Source organism: Nesoenas mayeri (assembly GCF_963082525.1).
Source record: "Nesoenas mayeri genome assembly, chromosome: 10".
Classification (NCBI taxonomy): Eukaryota; Metazoa; Chordata; class Aves; order Columbiformes; family Columbidae; genus Nesoenas; species Nesoenas mayeri.
Window position 1 is genome coordinate 9,622,525 of NC_137560.1, and position 20,479 is coordinate 9,643,003.

Genomic DNA, 20,479 nt, shown 5'->3' on the forward strand with positions numbered 1-20,479 from the left:
TCTGAGTGGCTGCACCCAATTTGATGACTTGGTGTTTGAGAGTGGGGTATTGAAGGCTGAAAAGCAGTTCAAGCAAGCAGCACTGTGCTGAGTTATGCAATGGCATTACAGCATTTCAATACTGTAATCTTCTCAAAGCAGCTCACCATAGGGTTAAGAAAACAAAATAAATGCCTGCTTTCCAAGCAGAGCGATCTTGCCCTGTAATGGCACTGATTCTCTTCTGGATTAGGCTAGTGCAGAGCTGAGCACACAGAGGAAGTGTTCCAGTTGTTTCATGTAATGAGGGTTGTCCTTAGCTTGTCCAGAACAAAACTTACTTGTTTCTGTTCTCCAGTGTCTGGTTCTTAGCCCCTTCTAGTGGGGAAAGGAGAAGATTGCAGACTGAGTGTTAAGGTGCAAGTGAAATCCAAGATGAATACCATGATTCTGGTTAAATGTTCATGAAGCAGAACCACCATAAAATTAACAGGCTCCTCTGAGATGAGACTCCCTGGTAATTCCTTGACCAAGTCCTTCAGCACAAAGCTTAATGTTACATTAAGTGTGATATTAGAAATAGAGTGAGCTTCTGTTTCTGACTTTTCACTTTCCTTCCCTCTGTGTGGCTGCCTGAGTTGTTCTCTCAGAATGGAAACAGTTTCTAGGTTTCCTATCCTGCAGAGTGGATGTGCCTGCTGTGAGAAAGGGACTGGCCAGAGTGTGTTCTCCTTCCACAGTGGGACAGTGCAGCAGCAAGCAGAGGGGACAGTGACCAGCACCCAGAGTGAGTACCACATGAAGAAAGAGGCAAGTAAAGGCACATAGAAATGGAGGCAACACAGATGTGGTTTAGCAGGTGACTGGTGCTGTGAAGCACAAGGATGGTCACCATGGCACCACAGATGATGATGCCTCCTCCATGTCAGGTAAAGGAACACAGGTTAGACCAAACGCTTGAAAGAGAAGGATCTAAGGACATGCCCACCAGCATTAGGAATTATGCTGTAGCAGTTGTAGCACTGTCACTAGAGTACTTGGGAAACAACTGCTGTGATTCCATCAAACCAAACACATTTGTGCCAGGCTTGTGATTTATTAATTGATTGAATGGATTGTCATATGCTGACTCCCAGCTGCTTGGGTTGCAGAGTGAAATGTAGACCTGCTGCTTTGGCTGTGCCCGTGGATTGCACCTTGATGGCATCTGCTCTGTTTCCAAGCATCCCATCACAGGCTTTCAGTTTCTAGAACTCTTGGACAGAGCTTAGGTATACTAAGTGCCAGAGGTATTCTAGTGCCAGGGCATGGAAGGCAAAGCTAAGTTATCTTCCTGATGGGATATGTATTTTTCTCCTGCTATAGAGACACCCTTCACAGAGCCTTGTCTCCTGTGGCAGGGTGAGCAGGTTTAGGAGAGGCTTCTATAACTCTCATGGAAAGTTTTTGTAAGGGCATTTTAACTCCCCACATGTTCTGTGGATTATGCATCTCAGAGCATTTATTCAGAGGAACAGAGACCTTCCCAAATCCTGACTTTGACTCTTTTAAAGACCCTGGTGTGTAGGAAGAGGGCCCAGAGTATCTAGAGCGGTACTGATGTCCCAGTCAGGACAGTGAGCATCAGTGCATCAGAGTTACTTGATGGACACTTTTTTCTGGACACAAAAGTGGGGCCTGATGGCTCTATGTATTGAGAAAGTCTAATCAGTAAAGCTGTGAAAGGTAACACTTTGAAAGTGCCTTTTCCAAGTAGCATAAAACTTTGTAAATTGTGCTCTGCTGGACAAGAATGACACAGCCAAGTACAGAAGTGCTCATGGTTATGAGAGAATCAATTAGGGCATGTTGATGAATAATGCATGTGCAGCTTAGGAGGGATGGATGACATCAGTTTTATTTTTGTACTGTTAATTGAGAGTGATTCTAGGACAGAAAAAAGCACAAAGGGAAGAAGGGGAGCTTTGGGGGAGATTCTGGTCGGAGCATCAGAAGCTGGAGGCTCACCAGCAATGCTTCCTGTCCATTAAACTGTAAAAACCTCAGGAAGAGGAATTGTGCTAATGTCCTCTACAGCTGCTAGTCCATGTAACTGATACTGCCCAGGAACCCAATTCAGACTGTAAATGATATGAGCATTTAAAGCGATAGAGGTTGAAGCTGTTGCTTTGAAATCTGGTGGCCTTTCCTGTATTAAGATAATGTTTGCCTTACTCTTCTGAGGCCCAGTTGTAGGATATCAGTCAGCTCTATTTATCACTAGAGATGAGGCTCTGCTGTTCCTTGGTTGGATTTGCAGAGATTTCTAGAGGAAAGCTGGAGTGGCGGGGTGCTGAAGAAAACCTGGGACCCTGGTGGGAAGTAATCTGTTGCTGCTCACAAAAGCAACTACTCTACAGGTCTTACTGTTCTCCCCTCGGGCCTATGCACTGGTCAGGTTTGCAAAAGCCAGAGATTCTGTGGGACCTCTGTGACTGGCTTAACTACTGCAGGCTGGAGCAGGAATCTGGCAAAGGAGGAGGTGCACTCCACATCCCCGTGCTTTGGTGTTTCACAACAGCCAGCTAAGGGAACTTCCCTGTGCTTGGGTGCCTGCCCAGCTCAAACCAAACCTGCTGCATGTGCCCAGTATTATTCTCTTAAGTAGAAGGACAGAGGGCACACTGCTGTGATGACCAATCAGCCACTGGCCCAAGGAACCATGTCAATTTGTTGTCTGTATAGCACTTCTGGTGATGGTTGATATATCTGTGAAAGGCTGTGAAGGTACTTGAAGGGTTGTGTGGCTGTTCCACTCATGTAGGGTGGGAATTACCAATACCACCTGGAATATTTCAGAACATTTCTTGATATGCTTTTTCAAGGAGGGGTCACTCCTTCAACCTGATCTTCCACAGTGATCATAAAGGACAGGTGGTACCTGTTTAGGGAGCCAGAGCTGCTGTGTGTGGTGGGATTTGAGGTTACTTATGTTTCCTTGAGGAATAACACCTGAGCTTTCTACCCAGTTCTCTCTGGACACTCTAACTCCAGCCTCAGTGTTGCAAACCAGCAGTAATAACTCATTCTTGCTCTGTGGACTGAAAGTTGTTGTTGGTGTGAGTTCCTGGTGGCATCTGCTTCAGTGTGGTGAATGTGGGTGTTCTGCGGCTGGACTGTGAGCTACCTGCTGAGAAAACATGTATGATGTGGAGCTGGGTGATAGGGACAAACACTGCAGCAGGACTGTGCAGGCAGCCCCTCTGTGCCCAACTCAGCTTGACACACCCACCTGATACATGTGTCTGACTGGAAAGAGCCATTGACTTTGAAAGATAGTGGTTGTACACCTATATTAGCCAAGAATAAATTTCTAGGTCTGTTTTAGCTCCCTTAGTTGACTCCACAGAAACAAGGAGAAGGGGCTAGCTGCTGGAGTACTTAGAGGAGGTCCTTAGAGAAGCTATCCTTACCTGGATTGAGCTTGTCAATGCTGCTGTGGAGCAAATTCCTGAGGTGTGACTTTTTTTTTTTTTCCAAATGTTGTACTGTGGAATAAAAGCCAATAAGAACTCCTCACTGCCCTGCTGGGGGTTCTTCTGCCTGCTTTAACTTCCACTTGTTCCACTCTGTCTCTGAGGCCTCTGTCATCCTGCCTTCTGAATGTCTCATCTGTGTGACAGGCTGGGGCAGGGAAGGAAAACCTGGAATTTCATGTCAGATTTAACAGAAGGTCCCATGGAGGATTTGGATGTGTCTGGGTGGGAAGGAGGGTGAAGGTTTTCTGTGGTACCTCATGTTTTTGTTTCAAAGTGCCCAGGGACATGGTGTTTGTCAGATGCCTCTGTGGTGTTACAGTCCTTTTCTTCTGGACCAGCTCTGGCTTCCCTGAAATCCAGGAGACCCCTGAAGAACTAAGGGTTGTGTTGCACTGATCATTCCCAGACTGCAACTACATTGCTGAAGTCAGATACTCGTCTCTTGCTTTTATTTTTCATGCTCTGGATATTTGAGTACCGACCTGGGGAACCAGACAGGCACATTTTCTGCTGGTCTTGTTCTTTTTCTTCCGTTTAACAAAAGGAAACACCAGGCTCTTGCTGTTGTACGGGGCGAACAGCATGCTCTCCGTGCGGTGTCAGCAGTGTCTCCTGGCAGCGATGGAGGCTATCGGCACGCTGGGCTGTGTCCATGGGACTGCGGCCAGCCGCGGAGGTGAGTGATGGGCTCCCCTTTTACTCAGCACTCGTTAGATCTCATCTGAAGTGCTGTGTGTGGTTTTGGATCCCCCTGATATGTGAGACGCAAATTTAAGAAAGTTGTTAGGAGGCTGTGAAGGGTTGGGGCATAACAGGCTGAGGGAAGGGAGTGCGTTGAGCTGGAGCAGGTTTGGGTGGATGCAGCGGTGGCTGTCCAGTGCCTGTGGGGAGGTGACAAGAGTTCATGGCAGGAGAATGAGAAACAGTGGTTGTAAACATAAATGTCTCGTGTCAGACTGGATATGAAGGCAAAGTTCTCTCCTGTGAAGGGGTGCGGCACTGGAGCTGGGTACCAGAGACGATGGAATGTCATATGTGGAGGGTTTTAAGACCTGACAGGACGAGGCCCAGAGCTGAGCTCTGTGTTGTCCCTTCCTTAAGAGGGAGGCTGGGGGAGAGATCCCTGAGGCCGCTCAGCCTGTGGTTAATTACCCTGCGGCTAATGAACAGCATCTCGCGGGGGGTATCCCCACGCTCCACGCAGCAACTCTTCTCACAGCCGATGGTACCGGCAGAAACAGCCGAAGCTCCAGCTGGTGAGCCAGGCGGCCGGGCAGGCCCCGTATTCCCCGGCCGCGCTGCAGCTCCCGCCGTCACCCGCTCCCGGGCCTGCCCAGCGGGCGGATGGGGCCCGCGGGACTCCGGCGGGAGGCCGGGCCCTGGCGGCGCGGAGCAGCCCCGTCCCGCGGCGAGCGGGCCCTGACGGCCGAGCGGCGCGGGGCCCACCCAGGGCCGGGCCGCCCCGAACCCGCCGCGCGGCTCCCGCCGCCTTCCCGCCCTCCGCGGCGAGGAGGAACCTTTCTCCGCCCTGCGGAACCTTTGCGGCGGAGGCGCCTGTTGCTGCCCGGGGGATCCTGCGGATGCTCCAGCGGGGGGTGGGGGGGGCCGGACGCTGGGTGATGCGGCCCCCGAGCGGCGGCTGAGCGCCGAGGCTGGGACGGAGGTGGGCGGGCGGCCTCAGCTCCCGGGGCCCGCCGCAGCCCCCCCCGCCCCCCCGGCCGAGGTGAGAGCTCGGCGGTGCGGCGCGGTGGGGGCGCCGCTGCCACAATGGGAGCGAGCCGGGAAGGGGCGCGCCGGCGGAGGCCCGCGGCCGCCCGCCCCGCCCCGCCGGGGGTGTGTGAGCAGCGGCGTGGGGCGCCGGCCGCCCGGGCCGGGGGGCTGCGGGGGCGGGCGAGCGGACACCCGGGAGGGGGGTGGAGGGGCAAAGGCCGCTGGGCCCGTGTGGGGTGGAGTGGGGGCAGCGGGGAAACAGCCACCCGGTGTGAGGGGGCGGGAGGGCGGCGGGGTAGCGGCCCGGCTGCGGGGGAGCCCGATGCCGGCGCAGCGGTGTGAGGGAGCCGGGGGCTGCCGGGCTGAGCCTGGGGGCGAGGGTCTGGCTGAGGCTGCACCCCCCCGCGCCGGGCCCCGCCAGCTACTGTGGGAGCGGGGCGACCGGCCGGGGGCCCGCCGAGCCCGGGCTTCGGGGGGCTCATCTCCCGCTGCATCCCGCCGCGGTTCGGGGCCTAAGCGAGTGTCTGATTTCGGGGGCGTGGGCGGGCCGGCTGCGGGGCTGCGTCTGCCCCCGTGGGGTGTCGGGCTCCTCGGTGCCCACCCGCGCTGCAGGGAGGGACCCGAGCCGGGGGGCTGGCAGAGCCCGGCTGTGCCGGGCACAGCGCTTGTCCCGCTCCGGCTGCGGCTGAGCAGCCGTGATCTCTAGGGCTGGTAAACAGACACGCAAAGTAAAAATTGAGTGTCTGTGGGAGACTTGGTGGTGAGCTTCAGAGGGCGAAGTCTCGGTGTGTTGAGCTGTTATCTCTTGATCCTGTCTCACTGCTTTTTAACTTGCTCCCCCTATGGAATAGTTTATGGGCTGCTTTTGTTGGTGGTTACATTGGTGACTGGACGTTTTGGTGCTCGTGTTTATGAGACACTTGTAAACTCCATTGATTTCCCCTCCTGCCACTTCACTGATTTGTACAAAACTGGTGCTTTAAAAAGTTCTCAGTACATCACCTTAGTCTGCAGGTGGGGAATTTTTAGTGAAAAAAAAGTCTTTAAAAGGAAATAATGGAGCTCTTTTTTTTTTTTACCTTTTATGCTAATAAGATGTTAATGATCACATTTGCTTGTCTTTTTAACTTTGTTAACATTGGATATCTTTGTATGGTTACACAAATGTTGTGGTTACAAATAATCAATATAACCCGTAGGAAATGACTGCAGAAACTTCTGTATTGTTTTAAGATGTTCTTGCTGCCTGGTCAAAGGTGGTAACTCCCCTCCCCAGGTTAGAGTAATGGACCTTGTGAGCAATTCTCTGTCTGCTTCAGTGCAAAATCAGTTATTTTAGAATAAACATCCTTTGTTTTGGTAGTTCTGCTCTAGGGGCAGTAGTGTCCAGCAGAGGGATGAAAACAAACCAGCCTGCTTAGGCCACTGCAGGTGCTTCTGATGGGAGCTCTGGAGCGGCCTTTGGTTTGCTAAGTGAGGCTTCTTTTCCCAGGTGTGAAGCTATACATCCTGAATACACAGAGCGAACAGCTCTTGTCCTGTGACCTTATCAGCATCAGAATATAGGAGTTGTTCATTAACGGTAGGTGCTGAATGTGAAATTTCCAAAAAAAAAAATATAGTTGCTGCTTTAAGAAAAGCTTTTGTGGTTGTGTGATGTTTTCTGGGTTAACACTGCCTCAGACTGAATACTACCTTCTCCCCTTCTCAAAAGAAGATGAATGTTTAGCCACAGTGTTCCACGTGTACTACACTCAGGTAACTTCTGCATGCCTCAAATCTCTTGAAATTCCAATTTTGATATTTGAGAGTATTGTAGGTCCTGGACTGGAACATCATGTGCTCTTTTGAGGAGAAAAAACAAATAATATGTTTCCTGTCTTATCTCAGTAGTGGAGATTTGAGAAGTATAATCTGGCATAGAAAATGGTAACAGGTCATTTTAGTGTTCTCTGGGATCCAAGTCAATGTCATCGAATAATTCAGGCTGGAAAGGGCCTCAGGAGGTGTCTAGTCAAACCTGCTGCTCATAGCGGGGTCAACACCAAATTCAGACCAGGGCTTTGTTCATTCAGGTATTCAACCTTCCAAAGATTTGTCAGTTTCTGTGTCCCTCTTCCAGTGTTTGACTGTCTCCACAGGGAAAGGTCCTTTCTCTATGTCAGGTCACAACCTCTGCTATTGCAGTTTATGTTTCCTGTCCTCCTGCCGTGTATCTCTGTGCCTCCTATCTTCTGGAGAACCTCCGTGTCTGGACAACCCCAGCTCTTGCAGCCTTTCCTCACACAGCAAGTGCTCTGTTCCCCTGAAGATCTTGGTAGCCCTCCACTGAACTCACTCGGGTTTATTTGTGTCTTGCTTGTACTGGAGTGTTCAAAACTGCACATGGTGTTTCAGGTGGGTATGGAAACCGCCAAGTGACAGGGAGTGATGGGTTCCTTGCTCATGCAGACTGTGCTCCTACTGGAGCAGCCCAGCATGCTGTTAGCTTGCACCTCTGCCAGGGTACACTGCTGACTTGTGTTTAGCCTGCTGTTCAACCTGTGTCACATTTTGTGTTTGTATGTACCTGTATGTAACATACACAACTGTTGTATCTCGCCTTCTGCCGTGCATCTCTGAAAAGAGCCTCCTTGACATGTATGTGAGCACATACCTGGGTGATACTTACACACATGCATCAAATCACACCTTCTGCAGCACTGAGCCGTAGTTTTTCTATCCTTTTCCACACATTGCAGTTGTTGCTAGTGGTGGCTGTTGACTACCTGGCCTTTCCTAACTCTTCTGCTGTTGCACATACCCTGACTGGTTGTGCCTCCCAGCCCACAGGTCCGCCAGTTGTCTTGCTGTGACTTTGTTTCTCAAAATTGTGTTATTTCAAATACCTCTTTGAGATATATCAGGTTACCGGGCTGAGAAGGGAGTGGCAGTGGAGTGAGACTTTTACCGTGAGGATTGAGTTGAATCTCATTTGATCAAATTCAAATCCAGAATTTAGTAACGTAGGAAATGTGTTTTCAGATAGTGTTGTTTATGGATGTCAGTTAAATGAAACATTTAAATGCAATATTTTTAAGAATGCAGTTAGCTGCAGTGCAGTTATGTTAGTGTAATTTCCTTGAACTTGTTTCCTTCAGGTGCTTAGAAGTTTTTGCAACATAACACTCTGCAGGACAAATATCCCATGCTAATGAAGTTTCTTAGTTTAAACTTAATTCTGGAGAACACAGTTCCTTCAGAAGCTAAGTACCATTTGATATTCCTAGATACTTGGTACAGATATAATTTTGAGATGTGTGTTTTCTGTTTACACAAAATAATTTCTACATAATATTTTCCTGATTGTCAAGCATGTTGAGTTAATTACAGATGGGTTTGTTTCAGAGAATGCTTATTGCAAGATAGGAATTTGTTGTACTTAAGCAACATTTGAAGCTATATAAAAATAAGATAATCTATAGAGAGCTGCAGTTCCCCTCTGTCCCCTAAATCAGTGTTTATTAAGTACTTACCACAACACAGAAGAAATAGAAATCAATAGTTATGTTCAAACTTGTAGAACAGCATGTGTAGAATCTGATATTTAGGTAATTTGAAAAAAGCTTCATTTCTTATTAAATTTTAGAAACCTCTGGTTTCTAGGGTTTTATGCTTATGAAGAAACAGAATCCTGAAAATGAAGGGGGATGGTAAAGTAACAGTTGATGAAATCGAGTGTCATTCCATAATGCAAGAAGGAAGAAGGTGGAATTACAGGTAGCCATGAGAGGGGAAAAATTGTTGAACAGGCACCTTTAGAGGCTGGTTTGACTTCTGAGAATATGGTAGTGTGCGTTGGTTTTTTTTCAGTCATTGTTCTTTTGAAGCTGCTAGCTGGTGACTTCTTATTCTAAGGAACACTAAGAAACTAACTGATCAGTATTTTATATGTGGTAACCAGCAAGTGCTGATTGCACATATTTGCTATCAGAATGAGGATATCTGAAGTTGAAACAAGTTTTTTGGGGAAAATGAAGGGTGAAAAATGTATGCATTGATTTTAGCCATGCAGATATAAAACTTATCAAGAATGATTGCTTTGAAATATACCTCAAAGTATAGAAAATAGGCTTTTAGAAGTTCTTGAAGGCCAGGCATACAATTGACTCAACTTTATATCTGAAGTGGAATAGCAGAATGTCAGTTTAGTCCTGCAAGCGAGACTGATTCAGTCCTATTGTAAACTCAGAGCAGCACTCATAATTTAAATCTTGTTCTTGCTCAGTGGTAATGCTGGAGTTGGGGTTACTCTGACACCTTTAAAAATCTTGTGGCATTTTGAAGGTAACTAGAACTCATTTGAAGGAGGGGGGGAAAAAAAGAGAAGTATTACATCACTTTAAATTTAATAGCAGCATTTTCAGCATGCTCTGAAGTGTGTAAGTGGGAGCAGCGATTTGAAGCACTCTGTTGGCTTGTCCCAAAGCTGCTATTCTGCAGATGTATCTGCAAGTTTGAATGCAGAAACGAAGGAAGATTGAACCAATTTAGGTATGAGTAACAACTGATTATTCAAACATTAGAACAAACATAAAGGCTGGTGTGAACCTGTCTGGAGGGAGTATTGACTCTGTGCTTGAGAAAAGCGCTAAATAACTTCATGGCAGAAGATGTTCAAGGATGCAGAAAACTTGAGGCGAAGACTTTTAGCCAGTTGCTTGACAATGAGGCTGAAGAAATGTTAGATACTGTCAGTGTGGCTTGTGGTATAACATATATATATATATATATATGCGTATATATATATATATACACAGTGTTCAAACCTTATAAATAGTGCCCTCTGCTACTGTCCTAAATCCTAGGAGGGGTTTTTGATTTGCAAAGTGCAGTTAGCATTGGCTTCTTGAACACCTATTTGAAAAGGAGGAGAGCTGATTAGGTGAACTAGCTTCTTGCTGATATGACTTGATGTGACTCTGTCCTCCTCCCCCCACTTCATGTGCACACACAGCGGTGCTGGTAGAAGCCTCATTAGATGCGCTGGCACAAAACACTTTCTACTGCCATGACTTAAATTTCTAGCCAAGGATTAAGCACATTAACAGAAGCTCTCCTCTGCCACTGTAATTAGCGCTACGCTGGTGGACTTTTGCTGGCAGCTAAGTGAAAAATAATAGCTGGAAAAGCTCAATATACCCACATGCTTTCTTGTGTTACAAATACATCAAAATTTATGCTGAACATGAGAGGACTTTGATTGAGGCCTAACATGCAAAACAATGCAGTTTACACAACAAGAGAGCCTTAAGAGAGACATTAAACTTAGAAAAGCAATTAAAGAGGTTTTGTAATGATTTGGCAGTTTACAGGCAGATAACTTTACTCTGGCATTCTCTATGGAAAGCTAGCTTGATCTAATTAACAAAGAACTGGAGCTATATGGGGGCAGAATTGATTAACAGGAACTACAGAACCCTTCGATTACTTAGCCAATGTGGATGGTCATGTACAAAGAATTTGTTAGGGCAAGTACAGCGTATCATTTAAATGTGGTGGATGTAATACGATCTTGACTTGTACTTTCTTCCCTTGGCAATGAAAATTTTTACCCAAAATTTTTGCTTGTGAAGAAAGCTTTTCTAGCCCATGAGAACCGTGGAAATCATGTTTTAGGTAAAAGATAATTCATCAAAAGATTTTCTTCAGTCTCTGAGAAACTCAAGCCTTGTTCCGGATATCAGCATCAATTAAGTGTGGGCTATTATATTTGGAGTTGTTGAATCTGCAATAAATAGGTTATTAAAGTGTATTGATCTCATGTGAGTTGCACTAGCTGTATGTTGCACCCAAGGGCTAATAAAAAGGCAACCAATCAAACCTCAAACCAAACAAAATTTGTGAACTGGACAAAGCCTGAAAAGGGGCTGTGGGGTGGCAATGCTCACACAGCCTGAGTCAGCATGGAAACCAGGATGTTACTCAAAAATGAGTTGATTGAGGAGGGCTGGTGGTAGGGTTTACTCAAAATTAGTGAAATAAAGGAAACTGGTACATGGCTGGTGAGTGTCAGTGCTCTGGAAGATCAAAAAGTTGTAATCAAAACTCTTGTGTCAAACATATACTTGGATATGGGATTTGTGTGATGATTATATTCCCATTCCTTCTGCAATACTAATCAATAAGGGTATTGTTGCAAAGTGAATCTTGTTCAACAGATATGTTTTCGTGTATGGTCAGTTAGTCAAAACCTAGATTAAAAATAGCAGATGTGGGAAACAGAAAATGAATGGAGGATGTTTCAGGGATTTATAGTAGTCTAGTGCTTTGTAGTATTTTGTTCAGTGGCCTGGAAGAAAACATGAAATTGGAGCTGATCAAATTTGTGGATTATGTAAAGGATGCAGGGAGTGGTGAAGCATGAAGAAGGAATGGCAGCTGTACAGTGTCCTTCGAATTGTGTGGGTAACTGGGTCTAATATGGCCAAATATGTGTTTATAGAGATGGAGCATAAAGTTATGCATGTTGTGGGAAAGACTGGAGGCTATCAGTCTAGAAAAAAGAATTGTGCTTCCAGAAACTGGAGACCTTGGAGAGGACGGCAGGAGCTCAGCATATACACACACACATATATATATGTATATGGCCATATGTGAGTCCTCAGAGTAACACTGTAGATAGGAGGGCTACTAAAATAAGCTGATTACTTTTTTAATACTAATGTACATCCATAATAACAGGAAATACTGAATAAGGACAGAGGGGTGAAATCAGTGTGAAATCAGTGAGGAAATATTTTGACCTGGTTTAATACTGACATTTTTAAAGGGAATTTTAAAAGCAAGGAAGATGATGTAACATTTGATGTTGCTTGGGCGATTAAGTCAATCATTATAAAACTGTTTCTTAAAGTGCTCAATTGGTTTAGCTTATCATGAGATATTTAAAAGTTTCTCAGTTTTCTTTGGGGAAAATAAGCTGTGTACCAGCTTTTTAGTGGAAAAAGATATGATATCAGCCAGCGCCTGGAAGTTAAAAATATTATTTCATAGTCTAGATTACTTTGTTTATTTTTTTCTCTTAAAGGTGATCATTGTGACTTAGAATGGTTCTCTAAGTAATGATCTTTTTGTTTCTAAATCTGTTGCTGGTCTCTTTCCGTTTTTAAATATTTTGGAATATAGTTTTCCTTAAAACATACTGTCACTTTTAATGGAATCCTCTAGTTTTTCAAGTCTTGCTGCTTTAACAACACCTGTTGTTATTATTGTGGAAAAATTGCACCACAAGAACTGGAGTGGCATGAGAGATGAAAATGAAGCTGCGATTTAGGTAACATTTTTTCCCGACTTCCTTAAGGAAGCTCCAAACTGATACAGAAAAAACCCCTTTGAATACAGACACTCTTGCTAGATTTTCAGAAATAACAAATCTTCCTTTTAGACTTCAGCTTGTATGTTTTTAACTTCATTAAAAAAATCTTCACCTTGACCTTACAGAAAATGGATTCAAAAGTTGAAATTTCTCATGTCTTTTTCCTTGAATAAAAATAATATTACTACTTTGCTTTCATTTTTACCGTCTTTAGGTTTCAGGTTAGCTGGGTTGTATGCTATATGCTAGCCAAAAGAAACTCATGCATGGCTTTTTGATTTGTGTTTATCTTAGAAATTTAAAAAGTACAATAAAAAAGGACAGGACAGAGGGGAGGCAAACAGTTTTTGCTCTTTCTCTGTGAAATCACATCAGTTTTGTGCTGCTGCTCCCCATGAGGATTATAAGGTAACTCCACCTCTCTCATTATTTACAGCAGGGAAGATTGAGGGAGAACAGCGTTAATTGTCCAGGAGCCTGGGTGAGATTTTGAGGATGGGGGAAGGATTGTAGAACTCAGGAGATAAAGATTCCATTCTTTTTTTCTACTTTGTTTTGTCCTGCTCTGCTGGAACTCTTCCTACATCCTATACCAGACAGGTGTGTTGCTCAGAGCTGCTGAGGGGACCTGTCTGTTCTCTCATCACCCGTATCTTCACTTGTCTGTGATATTATTCAGTGTGAGGTTGTAGAGGAAGGGGTTACCTGTGACCACGGTCAGAAAATGGAGACCACGAGTAGCAGTTTCTGAAGTGGCAGCGACTTCGTTCCTGACAGGAGAAGGGATGAGCGGTGCCTTTGAGGACTTCATGACAAAGAGGGTTCTGCCCCCTTGAGCAGTTTGTGGGAAGTTCAAGTGCTGAGTGAAATAAACACAAAGCAGACAGGGAGCATGCGTGAGAGGCTACATATACCAGAGGTATTTATGGCCAGATCTCTATGGTGGCCCTTAGTTGCATGGGATGGGTTGGGAGGGTCAGCCTCAACTGCAGAAAGCACTGCGTGCCAGGAGCCCTGCATTTTAAGCAGGCGGCAAAGTATAGTGGATGTTGAGAGCAAAGCAAAGGTTTCTGAGGTCAAGAATAAAATAAAATATTTGCTGAAAATCTCAGGGAAAGGTCTACATTCTAGGACAACTCAGGAATATCTGCTATCCCAGATGTAATAAGACACAACATGAAAATGAAGAAAGATAAAGGGCTGAAGAAAGTGATTTTCTTCTGGTACTAACAATTAGCCCTTGATCTCAGGCAAGGGCATCATGGCCAAAGCAAATTCCTCTTCATGAGGTCAAAGCAATTATCCATTTGTCTCATTGTGCAGATTACGTCACTTCCCTTTGTCACCACGTAGACATGTTCCTTTCATGAGTCCTGCCTGAGTGTATTTAGGAGAGGACCTGCCCTGACCTGGAGAAATTTCAGTCACCAGTTTCTCTAGGTCAGGGCAGCTTATCTCCTGCTCCCCAGGACAGAACCTTATCCTTTCTTTGTGCTAGTACCCACATGTAACTGCAAGGACCTGCTCACAAGGGCTATCAATAAGTACGTTAAATGTTAAGGACTTACATGAGAAGGTCTATCTGTATTTTGCTTTGAGCAGTTTTAAAATATTTGCTATGGGGAGAGAGATGTTAACAGTGCACAGTGAGAGTCTCTAACTGTGTGGTATAATTGATGGTACTTTTGTCCTTTGAGTGGCAATTGCATTGATTTTTCAATTAGAAAAAACCAACCAAATGAACTTCAAAAATAGATACCTCTCTGCACAAACCACATAATGATGCTGTGACTATTTAAAGAAGGGGACAAATGAGAGGATTAAATATGAGAATGTTCATGTCTCACCTCAGATACATGCATGATCCTTTTGATCGGTGATTGCAACAAAGGTAAGGAAGTTTTATCATTTTCCTAAGTCAAAACGCTGTCTGTCCCCTGTACGTGGAGCACCATTCTGGCTGCTGAGAGCACGGCCCTGCGGACATTGATGCCAGCTTGATCTGGCCATAGCCAGGGCTGCTTGTTCCCACCCTCTTGACTGTTTTTTTTTCCTTTGTGCCTGCACAGCTATTCATGCAACGTTGTAGTAAATCACCTTTGGGAACTGAATGTTGCTTGTGGGTTGTTTTTTTTTGCTGAATCAGTTTGCTGTGCAGCCGTGCAGGCTGTGGTGCTGGCACAGTCCGGATGGGTGCGCTTGGTGGGAGAGAGCAGCTGCTGCAGAGAGTGTCCGAGGCCTGAGAAGCCGCAGTCAGCAGAAGGGAAAACGGGTAATTTAGTCAAGGACAAATGTTTATTACCCTTCTGGTGCCAGTGAAATCTGAAAATGCCTGGCCGTGTCAGGGCATGTCACTGTCTCTCTAACCGGTGGGATTAGCATCAGGTTTTGGTTACCATCTTGTGTTTATCACTCTCTTTTGTTTAGTCTTTGCATCACTCACTGATGAAAGACACAGCACTGGTAGTATAGTGTAACTGTCCAGAGGCTGAGATTAGTCTTGCAGCATCACTACTTGTGTGAAAAATGACTGGCTGTGGCTTTTCCTTTCCAGAAGCAGTTGGATGTTCCTCTTAAAAAAAGTGCCTGGGTTGTGGAGTCATCTCAGCGACCCCTCAAACACAAGTGTCCGGGCTTAAGAAATAAGAGAAGTCAGATTGTTTTTGCAGGGTATGTTGGGGTGTGGGAGGTAGGAGGAACAAAGAGTATTTTCTTAAATTAAGAAGTTGTTGTAGGAGTGGTGTCATGGGTTGGGTTTTCAGTTTCTTGTCCATAGATGTCAACAAATTGAGGGAACGGGACTAAAAAATAAACCTTACAAAAATCAGTGCCTTGCAACCCTTACCCTAAACAGGGTAAAGCAATTGCCTTGAAAACTGGACAGCAGAATGACCGTTGCGTAGAATGAGGGCCTGGGGTTGAAAAAGTGGGATGCCTTTGAGATTAGATATTTGGGAAAAAGCTTTTATGCCAGAAGAGATTTTGTTTCCGATTTTTCCTCAATCCTAGGACATAATCCTCTTATCTCTGGAGGAGAATTTCCTGGGGAAGCTGTTGGTTTTTTTTTGGTGGGGGGAACTCTTAGCTCTGGACAATGCATACCAGGGTTTGCCCTAGCCAGCATTTTTAAGTTTCTATCCACTGTAACTTCACATCCTGTTCTCCAAGGAATGTGAGCAACTAAGGCCTTTATTATGTGATCTGAATTTGTTTATTCTATAATGACAGTAGTTAACTACTTGAGAGAAATAAGAGTCAGATAATGAGCAGAGAACACTGAGGAAATGGGTGATCTGCTTAGTCATGCACACTCTGTAAGAAATACTTTTTTTCTGACTCTCTCTTAAAAAATTGTTTAGAGGTGCCTTTTTCTTTCTCCTGTACTTACCACAGCACTTGTGAAACACAAGGAAGAGAGGAGATCTTATATTTCAACTAAATCAATATTTCTAGTCAGTGAAATGCTTATTTTAACAGAATGAGGTACAGATCTGTGAGCCTCTGCTGCTAGCATGGAACATTTTGTGAATATTTTTATATACATTCATAGCAACAAATGCATCCAGAGGTGTGCCCGCTAGAAAGTCCATTTACCATTTAGTACCATTTACCTCCTTCATCCCTAGCAAAGAGAGAACTATGAATGAAATTAAGTGAGGTTTTACAGTGTTGCCAGTAAATCTGCTCTGGAAATGCCATGTAAACAGTTTTCTCTGTTAAATAGTGCTAATAATTGTACCCAAGAACTGCAATCAAAAGAAAAGTTGTACTTAGTGTTAAAATTTCTGAGTTCAGCCGAAATCAATAATGATTGAGTTCTTACAATTAGGCAAACGGGTAGCTTGAGTAAAATGACTTGGCAGCCTGGATTCAAGGCTGGTAATTCAACTCAAAATTTGAGAGGGGGAAGAGGAAAAATGAAGATGGGACACAAAATTCTGCCTCTGTTGTATTTCGGAAGATCGCAGCAGCTGAGTGTAGGGATGTTGACTTCTTAGAACATACGTCCCCTTTGCCTGGGGTGGTGACATGTCACCAGGAAGCAGGAAGAGCCAACCTGCTGGCAGTTCCTTCTCTCCTTGCTCGCTGGGTACAGCTGCCGGTCAGGCAGCGTTTGGAAATGCTAAATGAGTTCTGATAGAAAAAGCGGTCACTTGGGGAAAGCAGTGAACTGAAACTTGCACTTATCTTTGAGAGAAAGAATACTCAAAAGGTTGTGGTGTTTTGAAGATCACAGCTGAATGCTCTTTATAGTTCTGTTTCTGAATCTTGGAAACATAACATTTGGATTCTGCATGGGTGTGAGTATCTCTACAGTGTTGTCTGTTCAGTAAGAACTAGTACTACAAAAGACATTCCTGGCAGTTATGAAAGTTAAGTGAATTTGTACCTCTGGGAAGTAGTGGCATTTCTACTCTAAAAGAGTTGTGTCTGTAGCCAGCAGCTACTTCTGTAGGTGACTGTCATGGTCCTTATTCACCATATGGTGTCTTTTAATGATTTGCTAATATGTCCATTTTCAATTGTACCTTCCTGTCTTAGCGTTGGATATGCCTGTGCCCATTTGTAATAGTAGTTAATGTCCTGTTTAACGTACATTGGCACTGGATAGTTGGGTATGTTTACCAAAAGGGTACGATGACCCACAGGGTATATTATCTTTCTGTTAATATTTGTGTATCTCCTTAGCCAAACTTTCATTGTGCTGCTTTTAAAGCTCTTTTGAAAGTAAGCTCAAATACGCAGAGTCATATACTCACAATTTTATAAGATAAAAAATCTAATATGTGTATCATGAGACTCATAGCTCAGTTTCTTTTGTGAAATAATACTAATTGTCTCTGATTGGGGTGTTTTGTGTGTGTGTATGCACACAACAGTGTGTTGGATGGTGAGAGGCAGTGAGCTGCATTCTTTTCCCTTGCAGGCCTGTCCAAACCATTGGGAGGTTTTGAGCTAGTGAAATGCAACCAAAGTGGTGCTTCCATTTCTAAGGACAAAGCCACAGGAGGCTACTTCATCCCCTTGCTTTCCGTGTGAGCTGCCTATAGTGTCAATTATAAGTGTTTTCAAAGCAAATGTATTTGTGCAGGATAGATAAGGATCTGTGCGACGGTTTTATTTTGGCCCGTTTAGTGGGAAAGGCGAAGATCAAGAGGTTTTGGTGACTTTGTTCTCAAAACCATCAAAAGTGACCTTTATAAGTGTGACTTACGGGAAATTTTTCCAGCACTGTGCAAGTAGAATGTAGGGGATGACTGAAAGAAACTCATGTTTCTGACAGATTTTAATTCTTTAATGGATTTTTAATCTGCAGTGGAATCCAATAAAAATTAGTATGTCTGATTGTTTGACAGACTAGAGCGACTAGGGTCTAACATATGCTAATTGTCATCTTCATATCATGGGAGTTCAAAACTGTTTATTTTAATTTCCTCCTACTTCAGGATTTTTTGGGTTTTGTCTTTTTTTGCTCTTGTTCAAGTTTCTTTGGTAAACTGTAGGTGGCATAAGAAATGCTTTCTCGTCGCTCGTGTAATTATCATTGCTGGAGGTGGGGTAGGGAATAAAGATGAACAAAACCATGTTGAATTCTTCCTTTTTCTAAAAACTGCATAAACCAAGAGAAAGAAGGATGAGGCACTGAAAACAAACTCCCGGTCCTCTGCAGCAGTTGGTAGTCAGGTGCAGACATATGACCAAGGGAAGAGTGAAGTGGTGTTTACTTTGTGATCGGTTGGTGACAGTGTGACACGTGACTGGTGTCAGTCTCACTGGGGATGCTGGGTTGCCCTGGACCGCGGCTGGTGGGAACCCTGGTTTCATGAGCAGAGACACAGTGTTAGGTGTGAATCATTCCTCGTAATGAAATGTGCTTCTCTGTGGGGCGAAGAACAAGAGCGTGTGGATGGGGTGATGCTGAAGGAACAGGATAGATCAACTAGACCTTTCAGCATCAGGAAAACATGCAATTTTCCTCATTCTGAAAGATGAAAACATTGGTCATGAGCTGTATCAGTCTGTTTCTGTAGGGTACTCTTCAAGGAGGTAAGCCCGAAGCCACAGCTTGTCTTCATAGGGTGACAGTGACTGATCTTTACTTGAGAGGGGATTAGCTCTTTGCCTCTTCACTCCTCTGTGTTCCACTGCTTCTGTTTATATAATTTATTCTTGATTTATTACATAACTTCTTATCTGGCACCTGTGTATATCAAGAGCTTAGACTCCTAGAGGGATCTTTTAGTTATCTGGATCTTCCTTTCCCGTGGGAATTGGCTCACCTCTGGCCATAGTTTGGGTACGCACAAAGAGAAGGCTTAGCATGCCTCTACTGGGAGCTGATTCTTAAAATCTATCTTTTGGAATTTGAGAATGGTTATCGTTAATGCAGGGTAAGCAAATTTGCCCCAAATTAATCTACTATATAAAATGTATTGAATATAATTTGGAATCCTGACTTGCCATGCCCTACTGTTGGGTCTTCCCCATAATTTGAAATCTTTTATTGGGATTTTACTCCTCTCACAGGTACTGGTTATTTTTCTATAGCTATAGCACCATGGGCAAAACCTGTAAAAGCACACTTAAAAGTGCCTTTTATGTTGAAATACTGTTTGCTTGGACTAGATGATCTTTTGAGGTCTCTCCCAATCCCTAACATTCTGTGATTCTGTGAAAGCAGAAACACTGATGAGGGAAGGAAAGTTTCCTTTTCTCAACATATTCTTTAGCAGGGAATGCAAGTGCCATTTATACAGGAGTTACCAGAGCTAAAAATGGGGGTTGAGTGAAGTAAGAGACAAAATTTCTGTTCATTTATGATGGTGTTAATCCAGATGAGTATCAGTAGTTACTGGAAACAAAACTGATCACATGCTTCTTACGTCAGCCTGAAATTGTATGTAGTACAAACCAAACCGCTCCTCTAGACAGTGAGGATGTTATCAGTATTTCAAAGAAAGAGCTCATTTATATGAAGCCAATTTCTACTTTAGTGTGATCAAATCAAGTTGCTTTTAAAAGCAATACAACATTGTTTAGGCAAATAATTATATACATACACACGTATACAAACACAAAAATCGTTTGCCCATTTCTACTGGCTCTGTCTAGAGGTAAAGAGCTTGTCAGTGTCTTACAAAGTCTGTGTGGAAGTGAGCACTGACATCTTATAAAGAGTATTCAGGTTTTTTTTCTTTAGAGGTCACAAGCTATTGGTACTGTGGGCAGCAGGGTGTCTCTGCATCCCTTAGGAAGGGTGGGAGGGAAAGGAGGCTGTTCCGGCAGCGGCTGGTGCCGGTGTGCGCGGTGGCTGGTGCCGGTGTGTGCCGCTGTCACCGGTCCGGGTTGTGTAAGGATCGGCAGACGCTGCCATTGACTCATGCTGGCTCTTTTTGTTCAGGATCACGGTGGGAGCCAACCCTTATGTAATGTTCATTGTCACATTCGCCGTTCCAGCACTGTCATGTCAGCAGAGAGGAAGGATTAGCTCTCCCTTTTCTTTCTTTATGGGTTGGATTTAGTTTGTTTTTTGTTTTGTTTGCTTTCTCCCACCCCTTCTTGCAGCAGCTTTTGTTTTTGTTGTCTGGGAACAGCCAGTTTCAGGCTGTTTTTAGTGTTGTGGTGCCTTTTAGGAAGGAGATTGTTACCCTAGAGAGAATAAAAGAGCAGGTCCTGCAGCTGATACATGGAAGTGTTTTTCAAAGCACTCTCTCATTCTTCCTCTCGATTCCTGCTCCCCACAAATCACAGCGGGCTCCTTAATACTCGCGTCACACGTGGGCAAAGACGAGATGCATTGTGCCTGTATTTGCATGGGGTGGGGAGAAACGCACTCGCCTTCTTCAGAAGAGTGGCCCAGGGCAAGCAGATGCTTTCCAATTTATGATTTTACAAGCTGCTGCTTTTTCCTTTC

The 20,479-nt window shown here is 44.5% G+C and overlaps 1 protein-coding gene across 2 annotated transcripts in view; it reads left to right on the plus strand.

The window, feature by feature from the left end:
• The first annotated feature begins 6,639 nt into the window (after nucleotides 1-6,639).
• The window catches only part of RAD54L2 (RAD54 like 2), a 63,638-nt gene continuing 49,798 nt past the window's right edge, over nucleotides 6,640-20,479 (plus strand). For both annotated transcript variants that reach the window (XM_080350712.1, XM_080350711.1), the window contains exon 1: nucleotides 6,640-6,789. The gene's annotated coding sequence lies outside the window, so the exon portion shown is untranslated. The remainder of the gene's footprint in view (nucleotides 6,790-20,479) is intronic.